Source organism: Triticum aestivum, chromosome 2B, assembly GCF_018294505.1.
Source record: "Triticum aestivum cultivar Chinese Spring chromosome 2B, IWGSC CS RefSeq v2.1, whole genome shotgun sequence".
Taxonomy (NCBI): Eukaryota; Viridiplantae; Streptophyta; class Magnoliopsida; order Poales; family Poaceae; genus Triticum; species Triticum aestivum.
In genome coordinates, this window is record NC_057798.1 from 670,742,590 (window position 1) to 670,757,186 (window position 14,597).

The following is a 14,597-nucleotide window of genomic DNA, read 5'->3' on the forward strand; positions in this document are numbered from 1 at the left end:
CCCATTGAACTTTATAATGGGAGTCACGTTGGATCAACGTGAATACTTTAGGGATTATCGCTCGACACAAAAAGGGAAACTATTATGGGATCAATTTATTATGTTGCGTTGGTATGCCTGGAATCTATGCTTGAGATATGATATTACTTGTTGCTCTAGGATGAAGGCTCCACACCTTCCCTTTTCATGCAAATTTAATGATAATGAAACCTTAGCTTCTTATGCTAATGGTATATATGATTACTATGATGTGGAACAAATAGAAGAATTTGTTGCTTTTAAGGCTGCTTTTGAAATTGAATCTTTGTTTGAAAAGTATGAAGCTTTAGATGATGATGCTTATAGGCCTAAAAATCTTGCTATACTTAGATATTGCTATGAAAATTATCAATACAATTACTATATTAATGCATTTATTGAGAAAGTCTCCGCTTTCCAAGAAGAGACTAATATTTTGCAGGAAGCTATGGAAGAAGAAATTGATGAAACTGTGAGCTCATTGGATGAAAAAGATGACGAGGAGAGCGAAGGAGAAAAGGAGGAAGAGCGGATTAGCTACCCGTGCCCACCTTCTAATGAGAGTAACCCTCCAACTCATACATTATTTAATTCCCCTTCGTGCTTACCGAATGATGATTGCTATGATGATTGCTATGATCCCTTGAATTTGTTTGAAATATCCCTTATGATGCTTGCTATGCTTGTGGCCAAGATGCCAATATGAACTATGCTTATGGAGATGAACTTGCTATAGTTCCTTATGTTAAACATGAGATTGTTGCTATTGCACCCACGTATGATAGTCCTACTATCTTTTTGAATTCTCCCTACCACACTTTATCGGAGAAGTTTGTGCTTATTAAGGATTATATTGATGGGTTGCCTTTTACCATTGCATATGATGATTTTGATGAATGTAATATGCATGTTCTTGCTGCTCCTACTTGCAATTATTATGAGAGAGGAACTATGTCTCCACCTCTCTATGTTTCCAACACGATTGAATTGCAAGAAACTGCTTATACTATGCATTGGCCTTTACTATGTGTGCATGAATTGTTATTTTATGACATGCCAATGCATAGGAAGAGAGTTAGACTTCGTTGTTGCATGATATATGTTAGTTTGTGCTCAATACTAAATTACAAATCATTGTTAATTAAAATTGGCTTTGATATACATTGGGATCCGGGTGGATTCATTACTTGAGCACTAAATGCCTAGCTTAATGGCTTTAAAGAAAGCGCTGCCAGGGAGACAACCCAGAAGTTTTAGAGAGTCATTTATTTCTGTTGAGTGCTTTCATATAGTTTAAAAACAAAAAAATAAAGAGGGGAACCTAAAACTTTTCAAAAAGGAAAGTGAAAGTGAGAGAGACAAGCATTGTTGAAGTGGGAGAGCTCCTTGAACTTTGTTCATGCTCACGGAAACTTTGTGAATCTTGATTACAGAAACTTTTAAACAAAAATAATTATCCCCTTGTACAACCATTGTATTATAAAAATAATGTGCTAAGGTTTGCCTTTAGGTTGTTTACAATGCTTGTTGGTTTGTACGGTGCAGGACAGAAACTTTGGCTGTAGTGCACGATTTTACATTTTTATCTGGAACGTCAATTGGTTCTGATTCCTTTTGCACTGTATTGATATACAACTTTTTTATTTTTCCTAATTGTGGTAGAACTTTTGGGGTACCAGAAGTGTGGTGGATCTTCAGATTGCTACAGACTGTTCTGTTTTTGACAGATTCTGTTTTTGATGCATAGTTTGCTTGTTTTGATGAAACTATCAATTTATATCAGTGGATTAAGCCATGAAAAAGTTATATTACAGTAGACACAATGCAAAAACAAAATATGAATTGGTTTACTACAGTACTTAGTGTAGTGATTTGCTTTATTATACTAACGGATCTTACCGAGTTTTCTGTTGAAGTTTTGTGTGGATGAAGTGTCTAATCGAGGATGACTCGATATGAGGAAAAGGAAGAGAGGCAAGAGCTCAATCTTGGGGATGCCCGAGGCACCCCAAGTAAATATTCAAGGAGACTCAAGCGTCTAAGCTTGGGGATGCCCCGGAAGGCATCCCCTCTTTCTTCAACAAGTATCGGTATGTTTTTGTATTCGTTTCGTTTATGCATTATGGGCAAGTCTTGGAGCGTCTTTTGCATTTAGTTTTCATTTTTCTTTTATGCACCGTGCTGGTATGAGATAGTCCTTGGTTGATTTATAGAATTCTCATTGCACCTCACTTAAATCTTTTGAGTATGGATTTATAGAATGCTTCATGTGCTTCACTTATATCATTTGAAGTTTGGATTGCCTGTTTCTCTTCACATAGAAAACCGCCATTTGTAGAATGCTCTTTTGCTTCACTTATAATTGTTAGAGTGTGGGCATATCTTTTGTAGAAAGAATTAAACTCTCTTGCTTCACTTATATCAATTTAGAGAGATGACAGGAATTGGTCATTCACATGGTTAGTCATAAAATCCTACATAAACTTGTAGATCACTGAATATGATATGTTTGATTCCTTGCAATAGTTTTGCGATATAAAGGTGGTGATATTTGAGTCGTGCTAGTTCAGTAATTGTGAAATTGAGAAATACTTGTGTTGAGGTTTGCAAGTCTCGTAGCATGCACGTATGGTGAACCGTTATGTAACGAAGTTGGAGCATGAGGTGCTCTTTGATTGCTTTCCTTATGAGTGGCAGTGGGGACGAGCGATGGTCTTTTCCTACCAATCTATCCCTCTAGGGGCATACGTAGTAGTACTTTGCTTTGAGGGCTAAGTAGGCTTTTGCAATAAGAATATGAGTTCTTTATGACTAATGTGAGTCCATGGATTATACGCACTTTTACCTTTCCATCATTGCTAGCCTCTTCGGTACCGTGCATTTCCCTTTCTCACCTCTAGAGTCGGTGCAAACTTCGCCGGTGCATCCAAACCCCGTGATATGATATGCTCTATCACACATAAGCCTCATTATATCTTCCTCAAAACAGCCACCATACCTACCTATCATGGCATTTCCATAGCCATTCCGAGATATATTGCCATGCAACTTCCATCATCATCATATACATGACTTGAGCATTCATTGTCATATTGATTTGCATGATCGTAAGATAGCTAGCATGATGTTTTCATGGCTTGTCCGTTTTTTGATGTCATTGCTATGCTAGATCATTGCACATCCCGGTACACCGCCGGAAGCATTCATATAGATTTATATCTTTGTTCTAGATATTGAGTTGTAAGTAAATAAAAGTGTGATGATCATAATTATTAGAGCATTGCCCAGTGAGGAAAGGATGATGGATACTATGATTCCCCCACAAGTCGGGATGAGACTCCGGACTTTATGAAAAATAAAAGAGGCCAAAGAAGCCCAAAAAAAGAGGCCAAAGAAGCCCACCAAAAAGAAAAAAAAGAAAAAAAATGAGAGAAAAAGAGAGAAGGGGCAATGTTACTATCCTTTTACCACACTTGTGCTTTAGAGTAGCACCATGTTTTTCATAGAGAGAGTCTCCTATGCTTTCACTTTCATATACTAGTGGGAATTTTCAATAGAACTTGGCTTGTATATTCCGATGATGGGCTTCCTCAAACGCCCGAGGTCTTCATGAGCAAGAAAGTTGGATGCACACCCACTTAGTTTCTAGTTTGAGCTTTCATACACTTGTAGCTCTTAGTGCATCCGTTGCATGGCAATCCCTACTCCTCGCATTGACATCAATCGATGGGCATCTCCATAGCCCATTCATTAGCCGCGTCGATGTGAGACTTTCTCCCTTTTTGTCTTCTCCACATAAACCCCCACCATCATATTCTATACCACCATAGTGCTATGTCCATGTCTTGCACTCATGTATTGCGTAAGCGTTGAAAAAGCTGAAGCACGTTAAAAAGTATGAACCAATTGCTCGACTCGTCATCGGGGTTGTGCATGATGGGAGTATTTTGTGTGACGAAGATGGAGCATAGCCAGACTATATGATTTTGTAGGGATGAGCTTTCTTTGGCTATGTTATTTCGATAATACATAATTGCTTGGTTGGTATGCTTGAAGTATTATTGTTTTTATGTCAAATGATAGACTATTGCCTTGAATCACTCGTGTCTTAATATTCATGCCATGATTAAACACATGATCAAGATTATGCTAGGTAGCATTCCACATCAAAAATTATCTTTTTTATCATTTACCTACTCGAGGACGAGCAGGAATTAAGCTTGGGGATGCTGATACGTCTCCGTCATATCTATAATTTTTGATTGTTCCATGCCAATATTCTACAACTTTCATATACTTTTGGCAACTTTTTATACTATCTTTTGGGACTAACATATTGATCCAGTGCCTAGTGTTAGTTCCTGTCTGTTGCATGATTTATGTTTCACAGAAAACCAATATCAAACGGAATCCAAATGGGATAAAAACAGACAGAGAATTATTTTGGTATATTTGGGATTTTCCGGAGGAAGAATCAACGCGAAACGGTGTCCGGGGTGGCCACGAGACAGGGGGCGCCCTCCCCCTGGGCGCGCCCTGGGCTCTCGTGGGCCACCCGTAAGGCGGTTGATGCCCTTCTTTTGCCGCAAGAAAGCTAATTTTACGAGAAAAATCTGGGCCAAAGATTCACCGCAATAAGAGTTATGGATCTCCAGATATAAAGGAAACAGTGAAGAGGCAGAAACAAAGAACGCAGAAACAGAGAGATATATCCAATCTCGGAGGGGCTCTCGCCCCTCCCACGCCATGGGAGCCAAGGACCAGAGGGGAAACCCTTCTCCCATCTAGGGAGAAGGTCAAGGAAGAAGAAGAAGAAGGGGGGCTCTCTCCCCCTTGCTTCCGGTGGCGCCGGAACGCCACCGGGGGCCATCATCATCACCGCGATCTTCACCAACACCTCCGCCATCTTCACCAACATCTCCATCACCTTCCCCCATCTATATTCAGTGGTCCACTCTCCCGCAACCCGCTGTACCCTCTACTTGAACATGTTGCTTTATGCTTCATATTATTTTCCAATGATGTGTTGCCATCCTATGATGTCTGAGTAGATTTCCATTATCCTATCGGTGATTGATGAATTGCTATGATTGGTTTGAGTTGTGTGTTTTATTATTGGTGCTGTACTATGGTGCCCTCTGTGTCGCGCAAGCGTGAGGGATTCCCGCTGTAGGGTGTTGCAATGCGTTCATGATTCGCTTATAGTGGGTTGCGTGAGTGACTGAAACACAAACCCGAATAAGGGGATTGTTGCGTATGGGATAAAGGGTACTTGATACTTTAATGCTATGGTTGGGTTTTACCTTAATGAATCTTTAGTATTTGCGGATGCTTGCTAGAGTTCCAATCATAAGTGCATATGATCCAAGTAGAGAAAGTATGTTAGCTTATGCCTCTCCCTCAAATAGAATTGCAATAGTGATTACCGGTCTAGTAACATAGTCAATTGCTTAGGGGCAATTTCACAACTCCTACCACCACTTTTCCACAGTCGCTATATTTACTTTATTGCATCTTTATCTAAACAGCCCCTAGTTTATATTTACGCGCTCTTTATTATCTTGCAAACCTATCCAACAACACCTACAAAGTACTTCTAGTTTCATACTTGTTCTAGGTAAAGCAAACGCCAAGCGTGCGTAGAGTCGTATCAGTGGCCGATAGGACTTGAGAGAGTATTTGTTCTACCTTTAGCTCCTCGTTAGGTTCGACACTCTTACTTATCGAAAGAGGCTACAACTATCCTGTATACTTGCCGGTCATCATGATCTTGTCAATCATCAACACTTGATGTTCTTTCTTGATTTCTACCTTCGTTGATTTCAACATCACGAAGAGCTCGGGAATCGTTTTCGTCATCCCTTGCATACTATAGTTCATCACAAAGTTCTACTAACTTGGTGATGGTGACTAGAGAACTCTATCAATCACTATCTTATTTGGAAGATTAACTCCCACTTGATTCAAGTGATTGTAGTACTGAGACAATCTGAGCACATGCTTACTAATTGAGCAATTCTCCTCCATCTTTTAGCTATAGAACTTGTTGGAGACTTCATATCTCTCAACTCGGGTATTTGCTTGAAATATTAACTTCAACTCCTGGAACATCTCATATGGTCCATGACGTTCAAAACGTCTTTGAAGTCCCGATTCTAAGCCGTTAAACATGGTGCACTAAACTATCAAGTAGTCATCATATTGAGCTAGCCAAACGTTCATAACGTATGCATCTGCTCCTGCAATAGGTCTGTCACCTAGCGGTGCATCAAGGAAATAATTCTTCTATGCAGCAATGAGGTCAATCCTCAGATCATGGACCTAGTCCGCATCATTGCTACTAACATTTTTCAACATAATATTTCTCTAGGAACATATCAAAATAAATATAGGGAAGCAACAAAGCGAGCTATTGATCTACAACATAATTTGCAAATACTATCAGGACAAAGTTCATGATAAATTAAAGTTCAATTAATCATATTACTTAAGAACTCCCACTTAGATAGATATCCCTCTAATCATCTAAGTGATCACGTGATCCAAATCAACTAAACCATAACCGATCATCACGTGAAATGGAGTAGTTTTCAATGGTGAACATCACTATGTTGATCATATCTACTATATGATTCACGCTCGACCTTTCGGTCTCAGTGTTCCGAGGCCATATCTGAATATGCTAGGCTCGTCAAGTTTAACGTGAGTATTCTGCGTGTGCAAAACTGGCTTGCACCCGTTGTAGATGGACGTAGAGCTTATCACACCCGATCATCACGTGGTGTCTGGGCACGACAAACTTTGGCAACGGTGCATACTCAGGGAGAACACTTTTATCTTGAAATTTAGTGAGAGATCATCTTATAATGCTACCGTCAATCAAAACAAGATAAGATACATAAAAGATAAACATCACATGCAATCAATATAAGTGATATGATATGGCCATAATCATCTTGTGCTTGTGATCTCCATCTCCGAAGCACCGTCATGATCACCATCATCACCGGCGCGAGACCTTAATCTCCATCGTAGCATTGTTGTTGTCTCGCCAACTAGTGCTTCTACGACTATCGCTACCGCTTAGTGATAAAGTAAAGCAATTACAGGGCGATTGCATTGCATACAATAAAGCGACAACCATATCGCTCCTGCCAGTTGCCGATAACTCGGTTACAAAACATGATCATCTCATACAATAAAATATAACATCATGCCTTGACCATATCACATCACAACATGCCCTGCAAAAACAAGTTAGACGTCCTCTACTTTGTTGTTGCAAGTTTTACGTGGCTGCTACGGGTTGAGCAAGAACCGTTCTTACCTATGCATCAAAACCACAACGATAGTTCGTCAAGTTAGTGTTGTTTCAACCTTCTCAAGGACCGGGCGTAGCCACACTCGGTTCAGCTAAAGTTGGAGAAACTGACACCCGCTAGTCACCTGTGTGCAAAGCACAGCGGTAAAACCAGTCTCGCGTAAGCGTACGCGTAATGTCGGTCTGGGCCACTTCATCCAACAATACCGCCGAACCAAAGTATGACATGCTGGTAAGCAGTATGACTTGTATCGCCCACAACTCACTTGTGTTCTACTCGTGCATACAACATCTATGCATAAAACCAGGCTCGGATGCCATTGTTGGGGAACACGGTAATTTCAAAAAAATTCCTACGCACACGCAAGATCATGGTGATGCATAGCAACGAGAGGGCAGAGTGTGTACACGTACCCTTGTAGACCGTAAGCGGAAGCGTTAGCACAACGCGGTTGATGTAGTCGTACGTTTTCATGATCTGACCGGTCAAGTACCGAATGCACGGTACCTCCGAGTTCAGCACACATTCAGCTCGATGACGCCCCTTGAACTCTGATCCAGCCGAGCTTTGAGGGAGAGTTCCATCAGCACGACGGCGTGGTGACGATGATGATGTTCTACCGACGCAGGGCTTCGCCTAAGCACCGCTACGATATTATCGAGGTGGAATATGGTGGAGGGGGCACCGCACACGGCTAAGAGATCAATGATCAATTGTTGTTTCTAGAGGTGCCCCCTGCCCCTGTATATAAAGGAGGGAGGGAAAGAGGCCATCCCTAGAGGGGGCGCGCCAAGTGTGGGGAGTCCTACTAGGACTCCCAAGTCCTAGTAGGATTCCCCTTTCCTTTCTGGAGTAGGAGAGAAGCAAAGAGGGGGAGAGGGAGAAGGAAAAGGGGGCTGCACCCCTTGTCCAATTCGGACCAGAGGGGGGCGCGCGCCTCCTTCCTTTTGGCCTCTCTCCTCTATTCCCGTATGGCCCAATAAGGCCCATATACTCTCCGGCGAATTCCTGTAACTCTCCTGTACTCCGAAAAATACCTGAATCACTCGGAACCTTTCCGAAGTCCGAATATAGTCGTCCAATATATCGATCTTGACGTCTCGACCATTTCGAGACTCCTCGTCATGTCCCCGATCTCATCCGGGACTCTGAACTACCTTGGGTACATCAAAACACATAAACTCATAATACCGATCGTCACCAAACTTTAAACGTGCGGACCCTACGGGTTCGAGAACTATGTAGACATGATCGAGACACATCTCCGGTCAATAACCAATAGCGGAACCTGGATGCTCATATTGGCTCCCACATATTCTACAAAGATCTTTATCTGTCAAACCGCATAACAACATATGTTGTTCCCTTTGTCATCGTTATGTTACTTGCCCGAGATTCGATCGTCGGTATCTCAATACCTAGTTCAATCTAACCGGCAAGTCTCTTTACTCGTTATGTAATGCATCATCCCGCAACTAACTCATTAGTCACATTGCTTGCAAGGCTTATAGTGATGTGCATTACCGAGAGGGCCCAGAGATACCTATCTGACAATCGAAGTGACAAATCCTAATCTCGAAATACGCCAACCCAACAAGTACCTTCGGAGACACCTGTAGAGCACCTTTATAATCACCCAGTTACGTTGTGACGTTTGGTAGCACACAAAGTGTTCCTCTGGTAAACGGGAGTTGCATAATCTCATAGTCATAGGAACATGTATAAGTCATGAAGAAAGCAATAGCAACACACTAAACGATCAATTGCTAAGCTAACGGAATGGGTCAAGTCAATCATATCATTCTCCTAATGATGTGATCCCATTAATCAAATGACAACTCATGTCAATGGTTAGGAAACTTAACCATCTTTGATTAACGAGCTAGTCAAGTAGAGGCATACTAGTGACACTATGTTTGTCTATGTATTCACACATGTATTATGTTTCCGGTTAATACAATTCTAGCATGAATTATAAACATTTATCATGAAATAAGGAAATAAATAATAACTTTATTATTGCCTCTAGGGCATATTTCCTTCAGTATGACACTCTCGTTGTTTTTGGTTTATGACAAACACTTTGTCCTCATTCCATTTTCATGAGGGGGGGGGGTGAATTGCATTGTGAAGCTCATGCATCCTAGGTTAATCATAATTTTTTGGTGCACAATTATTCTGCAAGTGGTGCTTATGTTGAAGATCTTTTCGGCCAAGCCAAAATAATAAATTTTGTTGCAGAAGGTACATAACTGAATATTCCCAACCTTTTTATAGTTTTTTGCAAATGTTTTATGCGGCTGATGGAGCCGCATAGAAGAAATAGTTGTCAATTTACTATCTAGGCACCCACATTAGAACAGTGGTCCATTACATATAATGGAATCTTTACCTTGTATAGAACAGGAAAAATATTTTTCTGAGTTAATTAAATTTATCATCATCATGTCAAATTTACTGTTTGGATGTTTTGGCAACTCTAATCTTACTATGTCACCATTTTTTTTTGTCCAAATAAGTGTTTTCATGGCAAACTTCCTTTGTAAGTGTTACCATGGGAACTTCATTACAATCGCAATGGACAATAGTTACACTATGTCATAACTCATAATAAATCCACTAGTCTTAGCATGGCAAATTCATTAAAATCATTATGGCAATTTTTTAAAAATGTTTTACCACACAACCTGATTATAATCAGTAAAGACTTACATTGCATCATGGTAATCCACTAGTCTTAGCATCACGAATTTATTAAATCAGCATGTAATGTTTTTTAAACAATTTTACCATGGCATCTTCATTATAATCACAATGACAAATAAGTACATTACATCATGATGAATCCAATAGTCTTAGCATTGCACATTTAGGATAACCAACATGGCAATTTTCATATAAGTGTTACCATGACAATTTCATTATAATCAGAATGATAAATTCTTATACATCATGGTGAATCCAATACTCTTAGCATGGTGAACTCATTATAATCAGCACATGTCAAATTTTCAAATAAATGTCACCCTGGCAACTTCATTATAATCACAATGGCGAGTCCACAAGTATTAACATGTCATATTCGTTGTAATCACCATGACATTTATTTTTTCCAAATAATTTTCATCATGGCAATTGGCACATCATAAGGTTGTTCTGGTTTTCATTGGCATCAATTAAAGCATAGAAAATCTAAATTTCCCATGACATAAGCTTTTTCCACATTTTGCCATGAACTAGTGATAATGTATTTTTGAAAATTTTCATGATTTTTGTGTAGTTTTTGACATGTTGTTTATATATACTTTCCATTGCGGTATATGAGAATTTACCAAAAGAAAATCTATAATCATGGCAAATTTTAGATAACAACAGTTTTTTAAAAGGTGCCATGTGACTCCTTTTATAACTTTTATACAATTTTTCATGTGACTAATATCTTTTTCTGCATTTGCCATGCCAAATATAGTAATTATTAATTTGCCATGTCAATGTACTACCCCCTTCGATCCAAATTAATTGACACGCACTTAGTACAATCGATGGGAGTATGTTCTTCCGAAATTTGCCAGCAATTAGGGAACAAATATTATAAAATTGCCATGACATAAAAATTTCTACATTTGGTATGTACTAGTGGTTGGGGCCCGCTATTGCGGGCCGCTTGAGAGGAAGCTATGGACACCTCACCATCATGTCAAAATCTTAAAATAATATTCTTGCATCACATGGACATCACAACCATCTTAAAAGGAAAAAGAAAAAGCTTAGAAAGACGTCTCTCAAAAACGTCTCCCTACCATTTAGAAAAACTCTAAAAAAAACTTTCTCACCGTGACCGACCAGCATGCGCCACATGGCGTAGCTGGTTGGCCACCATTCTAGCGCCCCTTATTTGGTATGTATTAGAGATCAATTTTCATAGCCATGGATAATTTAGAGATCGTTTTGCATTTAATGCACTATGTACTATGTTCATAGATTTTTTTTATTTGCCATGTCAATGTAATATGCTCTTTTTGAATTTGTCTTCAATTATAGAAAAAAAATTCTAAATTTGCCATGACATAGATTTTTCTACATTTTCCATGATTAGAGACTATTTAATTTCATAGACCATGGCAAATTGTCGTGAATTAGAACCTGTTTGCCATGTCAATGTACTATGCTCTCTAAATTTGCCATGTATTAGTGATCTCTAAATTTTCCATCCAAAACTATCTCTAATTCATAAAATTTTTCTACATTTGCCATGAATTAGAGATTGTTTAATTTAGTAGACCATGGCAAATTGCTATGAAATAGGTATCATTTGCCATGTCAATGTACTATTATGATCTCTATTTTTTCATAGGATTTTTTAATTTGACATGTCAATGTACTATGTTCTTTTCGAATTTGCCATCAATTAAAGAACAAAAATTCTAAATTTCCCATGACATAATGTTTTCGACATATGCCATGAATTAGAGATTGTTTAATTGCATAGACCATGGAAAAATGCATTGCTAGACCATGGCAAATTTATTTCCACATAGATGGAAAAAATTATTTCCATAGCCATGGCAACTTTAGTTAATCCTGGATCGTTGCAAGTTTATTTTCGGTCCCATGGCAAAATTATTTTCACAGCAACGACAATTTAGTTTCATCATGGACCATGCCAAATTTTATTTCCTAGACCATGAAAATTTCGTTTTTAAAGACATGACAATTTTATTCTCATAGCCACGGCACATTTATTTTTAGAATCATGACAACTTTAGTTTTTCCTGGAGCCGTGGCAAATTTATTTTTAGAACCATGAAAATTATTTTCACATGATATTTTCATATGTTTGCAATGTTTTATCTTCACCACGGCAAGTTTTGGTACATTACATGACACTTTTATTATTTTCTACCATGTCAAAATTATTGTGAGTGCATGTGATTTATATGTTATGATAAAAAAAATATTGAGCATGCCATTTTTAATATAAGATCATGGAAAAATTCGTGTATGTCTTTTTTATTATTTAATAGGAAAATTTTCCATGTACTTGAAAATTTAGATGTCATGGAAAATTAAATTTCAGAGCTATGGCAAATTATTTTCCTGGACATTGGCAAGTTTTCATCTATACACATAAAAATGCATATAATATATTTATTATTTTTAATTGTTGGCTATGTGGTAGTTTTATTATAAAAAAAGGATGGAAAATTTGTACATTCTAGTTAATTAAGTCGGATGCAATTATTTTTACTTTTTCCCCATTTTGTGTGTGGTACTAAAGTTGGGCCCTTGTTTGGGCCCAATTTTCCTTACAACATGTTGTTTTCAATAGCGTCAAAGATTTTGATGTGAGGTGGTTTCCCACCAAAACACTCATCCCGCCCCCCCTCCGGCCTTGTTCGGTTAAACCTCTGTTGGAGAGGATTGAAGGGATTTGGAGGGGATTGAGGGGGAATTTGACTTGTAAGGGATTTCATCCTCTCCAATCCGCTCAAATCCCCTTCAAACCCCTTGCAACCGGACAAGCCCTCCTAGGGAACAATCCTTTCACGCTGGATTCCCTCCCCGGTAACGTCGGTCGGGTATGTGATCCAGATTATTTTCCCTAGGTTATCACGCAGATCACAACAAGAAAATTGGATATTCGATGCTTTGAACATGTGGCTCTGCAAAATTGCCACCATTAAGATGAGCTTCTTAAAATTACCATCCAACTCATTAAAGCATTGATTACCATGCCATCTTCCTCTCTTTGATTGATTTCGTTTTCCTTTTAACATATTTATAGACACCGGAAAGGACCGAACTGGCCCTATGGCTAGTACATGTGTATGTTCCATCAGATAAATAATGTTTTTCAGAAAAGATATCAAAGGGGATCATATAACTATATTTTATCAAGGAAAACAGTGGGCAATACAATGAAAGATAACAAGAGATAAAAACAACCAACAAAAATTAAAATTACGTCAAAAACCATATTGGGTGTCCTATTCCTTTGATTGTACGCCACGCCAGAGCCCGAAAAATGCACTAAACCAACTGTGAGAATAATGGCCTCTCATAAGCTGGTAAAAATAATGGTAGCAACAGTAGATACATGTAAAAATGCAAAAATAAAAATAAAGGTTGCATACCAGCAAAGTAAATCATGTTAAGGTGGCTCCACCCTAATTGCATCTAGTAACCACAACTCCCAAACCTTTAGCCGTCGCCTCCTACCACCCCGTCCTCGTTGAAGCGACAATGACAACTGCGACGCTTTGGTGTTGTTCCCTTCTTTGGAGGCGTTACTGCTAGAGAACATATCTCGTCGTCCTTGCTATGTCATGAGATGGTTGTTGTTGTTCGTCGATGGTCATTTTGATCGCTTCAAAGCTTTCTTTTTTCATCAATCAAGCTATAGCTTTGATCTTGTATGACTTTGCTCTTTGATGACGTGATTTTTCGTGTGTGCATCTTGATGTTGGTTGTGTGCATTCTAGTCATGTAGATGTCGGGTGTGTGTGCTCATTGGGTTTGACAAACCATTAGTGGATTGAGGTCCTTTCTTTTGTGGGACGCTCAAAGAGAATAGGGTGGCTTTCGAGAGGGCTCTTGCACCTCCCCAAGGGAGATTAACACTTCTCCAAAAGTGTGAAATTTGGGATACATCCTCGTCTTCAATTTGTGGTTAATATGGTGTACACATCCTTTATTATGTTTGTTTGCTAGATTGTTGCTCTATCGTCAGAAGAGTATGATGATCACGTACACGAATAGCTGGATGTCTTACAAAGCTGATTCATACATAAATTTACTCCTAAACTTGGCCTAACAAGCCTCTTTTTATATGAATCTCCGATCACTTGTCCTTATGTTGCAAATTTCCAGAACCTCTTAAATGTCTCACTGAAAAAAAAGTACATGCCCACTCAGAGATTTGTAGAAAAGAAAGAAATACAAGACATTTGTTACCGTTTGTAGTCACCCACGCATGAATATACTTTACTTTTTTGATATATATCTAAGAAAAACTGCCTTGATCATCAGGAAATTAATCATAACTAGTAGAATGCCCGTGCGTTGCCACGGGCTCTTGCAATATTTTACTAGAGTTACATGTTAAATTTCACACATACAAACAATATAACACAAACACAATTATTTAATAACTGAAGTCCATTATTGCAATGTAATTGCATAACATAAACGAAAAATTAACGACATGTCCATGTAACAAAATGAGTGATGTTCCAATTGAACATCTATTACAAAACT